Source organism: Vigna unguiculata, chromosome 1 (assembly GCF_004118075.2).
Source record: "Vigna unguiculata cultivar IT97K-499-35 chromosome 1, ASM411807v1, whole genome shotgun sequence".
Taxonomy (NCBI): domain Eukaryota; kingdom Viridiplantae; phylum Streptophyta; class Magnoliopsida; order Fabales; family Fabaceae; genus Vigna; species Vigna unguiculata.
Window position 1 is genome coordinate 11,468,752 of NC_040279.1, and position 6,142 is coordinate 11,474,893.

A 6,142-nucleotide genomic window follows, 5' to 3' on the forward strand; every position below is an offset into this window, starting at 1 on the left:
GGTACATTCTAAAATTGTTGTGTGTTTTATATTTTGACGTGGTTTTTATGAACGTTTATCAAGTAAAATATGCTTTAAAATTTTGTACTTAAAAACTGTTATTGAATATTGAAACTAATTACACATTTAAAGTTGATGGGAAGACTAAAAAAACTGCATCATTACTCATGCAAAAGTAATGGAATAACATACTAATACTTGAGCTAGAAAATAGCTCCAGTCCCTAAAATATAAGTTAGTTATTGACTTGGTTTATTCACAAATTATAACCACTAAAAAAGAAATAAAACCAATTAAAAACAATTTAAAACAATTAACTACTAATATTTCCTCCCTTAAACTAGATGCTTGGAAGTATCTAGTTTATTTCCTGTGCTTCAGCCATTCCCAACATACTTCTAAGCTTTAAAAATTGTTCCAATTTGACTGGTTTGGTCATTATGTATGTTGCTTTGTCCTGTGTATTGCAGTAACTGAGATTAATCCTTCCATCCTTAACAAAATCACTTAAAAAATGAAATATAACATCAATGTGTTTACTCCTTCCATGAAAAATTGGGTTCTTAGATAGTTTAATGGCTGAATTGATGTCACATAACATGAATATATTATTTTCCTCGTTGAAACCAAGAGTCTCCATGATCCTTTTAATCCAAATGCTTTGACATGCCAAGAGGTTGCAACTATATACCCAGCTTCTGTTGTGGATAGTGTAACTATTGGTTGCTTCTATGAGGATCAAGAAATTGCTCCAGATCCTAAGAAGAAAAGAGATCTTGAAGTACTTTTTCTATCATCTGAGTTCTCGGCAAAATCACTATTTGTATAGGCAATTATACTGGTGTTTCCTCCTCTCTTGTAATATATCCCAAGCTCTATAGTTCCTTTCAAGTATCTTAGTAGTCTTTTAGTTGCAATCCAGTGAGCTTCATTGGGGTTGGCCATGAATCTACTGATTAAAGGGGAAGATGAGAATTATCGCCAAAGAAGATAGTGGATGCGGAACATTTGGGCTCCGAAAGGCACTACGTTTTTCTTCTCACACTTTCTGGTGAACTATGAAGAGTATGATATATGGAGAATATTCCAAAGATGGGAAAGGGTATGGGAGGTGTTTATTTCCAAGAAGCTAAATTAGAAAGGTCAGAGATTTGGGTTTGTTAGGTTCTTGGGTGTGGAAAATGAAGTGGAGCTAGAAACACAACTTGATAAGATTTGGATCGAGAATATGAAAATTCATGTCAATCGTCCAAAATACCGAAGGAATCAAGCGACAGATGCAAATGAAAGAATTGGAAGCAACAGGTTTGGAGACCACCATAAGCATCAGGCTAAAACGACTAAGGTATGGAGGAGGAAGGCGACACACTTGACGTATGCACAGGCAACAACAACAAATATCACGAAGGGTAGAGAAAATGAACATCAAGCTGGAATCGAATTTTGTGTGGAGGAAATAGAGAAAACATGGCTTAGTAGGAGCTTTATAGGAAGGTTGCATGATATGAACAAAATTGATACGTTAAAGGAAAACTTCTTTCTTAATGGCTTACATTTCAATATGTGAAGCCAAATATGGAAAGTCAAGATACTAATACATACTATGGTCTGAGTGACTATCATGATAACACTAAAATAGAAGGAAATCATTTTTCGTCTGCTACGAAGGACAACCTATTTCCCTCTCATTTCCAACCTTATTTCCATGACGAGGGAAGGGTGGGAAGAACCACCGCAATTTCACAATCACTCATTTCTCTCCCTAAACCCTTTCTCTTCTCCTTGTTTCCTCCATGGAGGAGAAAAGACGTGACGCTACCCCCTCCATTATTGCAGGTGTTTCTTCATCTTCCTCTTTGTTATTCACTCTGATCTCTTCTTCCACTTACTTTCTCTTCTTCGCTTTGATTTTCATGCACATAGTTACAGATTTAATTGGTTTTTTCTTTAACATTTTTTTGCCTTTTGGCACATTGACTAACTGTTTGTTCCTTTGATTTGTGGGTTCAAGTGATTTTGGCGTTTCGTGCTGCAACAAGCTATAAGCTCTGTGTTATCGTTTGTGTGTTTGATGTTGGTTTCTTTTTGCTGTTGACCAAGGTATAAATTATTGTTTTAAGTTCCATCTTACTTTTTCATTCAGCCCCTAATTCCTATTCTTCATTTTCGTGATGATACTCGCATTGGCGTTTCTCAATTTGTGTCCTTTAGGGTTTCTTACTAGGATTTACCTATGATTTCTTGGTTTAATTTCATTCTTTTAATTGTTTAATATCAGTAGTTAAATTTACTTTGGCTGCACATTGTCAAGGTTACTCGATCTTTTTTAATTTATTTATTTATGAAAACACACATATGGACCACTCTCATTATCTTGTAATAAACTCCTAAGGCAGAGAATGACCAAAATAATAATAAGTGTTATACCCTTAAAATGGTGGTATACACGTCAACAAAATGTCATTTGAGTGATTTTCTTTCATGTTTTGTTTTGTGAAGAAATTAGGTCCTCACTTGTTCACTATCTTGTGTCTTAAGTGAAACATATTGTGCGGTTAACTTCCAGTAAAGGAGTTTCTATTATGTGGTTTCTAAATGAAAATTGCCTTTTGTCTTTATTCTCTATCCTAAGGCCTGTATGCTTTGTTCTAGTTTGGGATGCAATTGTTGGTGATGTTCAATTTTCCCTTAAGCTATAATTCCCCGAACTGCAGAGCTTCCAGAACAGAGGAATCAATTGTAGATTCACTTTTCATTAAAGACTAACCGTGCATTAGAAATTTTGATGAAATCAATTGTACATTCACTTTTCATGATCATTATACCTACGTGCCTATAATTTATTTCTTTGATATGACATGGTTAGAAAAATAATTAATTGAGATAGTAATAAACAACATTGGCAATTATTTGATCATTGACACCTTATTTCCTTTAGTCAAATTTATTATTTTATTTTATTTTAATATGGATTATGCAATCCGAAAATTTATAGCATGGCATCTTAGAATACAAGGTTATTAAGTTTTGTTGGATCACGCAGGGTGATAGTTGGCAATTCTCCTCTTGCTCTCTCTCGTGACAATACACAAAACAGTGATAGAGATGAGTTCCTCTCACTTGAATTTAATGATCTTCATGCTTGAAGTTCATGTAATTACTAATTGACATAATTAGGTGTTGCTTTTAGTTTTTCTTAACCTGGTTTTAACTTGAAGTCCATGTCATACCCATAGTGGTGGTTATTTTAACTTTTTATAATGTGGTTATGATGATTAAAATATTTTTTTTATGTAGTCATTGGTCAGTTTTACATTTTAATAGGTTCAATGCCTATTTATGCTACATGTTTAGAATTATTGTGTTCTTGGAAACCTCAAATAAAGGGAGCACTTATGTTTCATGATTTACTCTATCTAATTGCAGCAGAAAATAGTGCCAGTGGTGCAATAGTTGTAGGAGCTGCTGGTGCGTTGGTGAAATTATTGGAGGGAGTTTGACGTGCATTGGTGAAACAGTGATAGAGCTGCAAAATAGATTGAAAGCAAGTATTGTGTAGGCTGAACTTGAGATTGCATAAGCGCAAGTGAAATTGTTTAATGAGAAAATTAGGTATGAAGTTGAATAGAACAAGGAGCATATCATAAATCTTCAACAAAAAGTTTCCAGGTTGCAAGACTAACAATGAAGATATGTTGCTTATGATATGTTGCATAAATCTTCATTACCATTCAATTTTCTGACTCTCTTTTTTTTCCTCTTTCTACATCTTCCCTTTTGCTTTTACTTATTACTCAGTCATTTTCTTTCATAAAAGTAGCTTTTTCAGTATTCCTTTTGCTTCGTCATCTTAAAATATCCAAATCCCTATTCAATTGCCCCAAATAAACGGTAAATTTCTTAATCAGTATCTCAAAGCACTGTTAGATCCAGACATGATAGAAAAAAAATAAATAAACACTTTTAGTTTGTCTTTTGCACATAGTAAGTTTCATCTTTTAAGACTTATATTAGAATTTTCAGCATACTTTTCTCTACATGCAACAAAAATCCATTTTCACATTTCTTTTTACTTCCACTCAAACATTCTCTTTTCTCTCTTTATCATTTGTCAGTAGAATGGAGGAAGTGTAAGACATTTGATGCCAACCAAACATATCCAAAAAAAGGGAGAATAACGGGTGATTGATGGAGAGCAATTCAATTTTACAAGTCCACCTCTATTAACCAAAAAAGTCTCCAGTTCTATTAATGATGGAGGTTAAATCATGGGAGCAATTGAACTAACCTATATAAAATCTGTGATGCGTTGGATTAAGTAGTTTTGATACGCTTCGAGAGTGTAGCTCTTTCTTCGTAATGGTACAGAAAAATAATTAAGAACGAAGTCATTTGTACCAGCACTGATGAAGTACGCAGCTTTCTTCACATGATCTTCAATTCTTTGCTTACCCACCACATCCTCCATTCTTTTTTTGCATTCCCTGAAATATTCCAACTGCTTTTCTATTGGAATTACATTCGGAAATTAATACAGAATTTCACCTTATGAGTTTTGTTCTAAACACAAATAGATGCATAAACATGAAAGTTATTACTTTCTCTGTGAATTACACAATGAGATTAACTTAACACCTTCTTAAATCATTCTTTTTCAGTTATCCAAACTAACAGGAATATATACACATTTCAGTATATCAGACGCCTAGTTAACTGTAGTAATTTTTTGCTATTTTCCTCTTACCACTTCATATAATGTATCACATGTTCACTTATCTCTTTTAGCATTTGTTAAATCAGAGTGAGACAGATAAAGAGAGTGGAGACTATTTTTGGGCCAGCAATATAACTCATAAAAAGAAAGAAAGAAAAATACAATGATGGTTGGTGTAACTGGGTCAGAGCCGGAACTAGTAGAGGCAAAACTGACTCCTGTCATCAGCTCTTCAATATTGGTGAGGCTTGGATCCAGATAAGGTGGAAGAAGCTCTTTTTTGAGACCAAGTTACTGATAAAATAATCTTATAAAAATAAGTTAATAATTAAGAGAAATAGAATTTAAATTATAGGTGTACTTACTAAGTTCCAACAACCTTGTTTGTCTTTTTTTTTGGGTTCATTCAACTCAAGACTATTGTACATACACTTGTTATAATATGGAGTATGAACCTTAATTGCTAAGTAGAAAGCAAGCCAACAGCTGATTTTAACCATATCTAAGAACCTGGCAGATAGAAATATAGATCATATGCATGCCTTAAAATGATGTTCGAATAATCAAATGATGAGAAAAGCAAAAGTAGGATGCAAACAGTAATATGAGCGAAGGAATACATGTAAAAACATTATTACTTCCTAAATAACTTGGAATGAAAAAGATGAAAATCATGTAGTACTTAGCGCTACTGTGGTGTATCCTGGAGTTCTGAATGCTGCTATTGAGCTCAACTAGTTTGAGATCATAGCCAAGGCAACACCACATGGTTCGTTCATTTCATCTCATGAAATTGCTTCTAAGCTCCCAAACTCGTGAAACTAAAAAAAACTTACGAAAAACAAGAGAGAAAAGAATGGAAGCTGAACAATTTGTATTTTAATGAATTAGAAACTCTCAAGATTGAGACACTGGTACTCTAATTAATATACAAAGCACGATTATTGAGCTGTAAGCACAAGTCGAACCCAACCGAACCTAGCCTACAACAAAACGCAACACAACACGAGAAACATTGCACAAACCTAACAACGCACACGAGAAATAGCTTTGAAGCAACACGAACCGAACAAATATGAAGAAATCGCGATTAAATTGGACTGAACCTGCAATCTCCAAAGCAACGCACAAGGAAAGAAAAATCAGAATCCATTACCAATTTGAAGTTCTGATTAAGCGATTAGAGAAGAGAAAAAAAGAGAAATTGGAAGCAGAGATAAAGAGGCGAAATCGATTGCTAAAATAACGAAAAAATAGAAACGATTGCCGAAATGGAGAGACGAAGCAGAAGAGAAAAAAATGCCCTCTGTTATATCATCTGGGAGAATAGAATGTACCGAAAGTGTTAGCAAAGAGAGGACATGAAAGAGTGAAGAAATTTTCAGCAATTCATTTAAAAAATCTCTCAGACTTCCTAGGGATTTTAAA

General features: G+C 33.9%; 2 long non-coding RNA genes across 4 annotated transcripts; one reads left to right on the top strand and one right to left on the bottom strand.

Annotated features, from left to right (window-relative positions):
• Positions 1-1,436: 1,436 nt before the first annotated feature.
• LOC114166167 lies at positions 1,437-4,039 on the top strand. Its single transcript, XR_003599869.1, has 3 exons — positions 1,437-1,836; positions 2,012-2,100; positions 3,044-4,039. It is a non-coding gene; the product is annotated as an uncharacterized LOC114166167 (long non-coding RNA).
• A 117-nt stretch (positions 4,040-4,156) lies between these two features.
• On the bottom strand, positions 4,157-6,142 carry LOC114166053. Of its 3 annotated transcripts, XR_003599856.1 has the most exons (3): positions 5,397-6,142; positions 4,877-5,008; positions 4,157-4,484 (listed from the first exon to the last, which is right to left on the bottom strand). It is a non-coding gene; the product is annotated as an uncharacterized LOC114166053 (long non-coding RNA). The 3 variants fall into 3 exon arrangements; XR_003599847.1 differs by having other exon boundaries at positions 4,877-6,142; XR_003599852.1 differs by having other exon boundaries at positions 4,157-4,498; positions 4,877-6,142.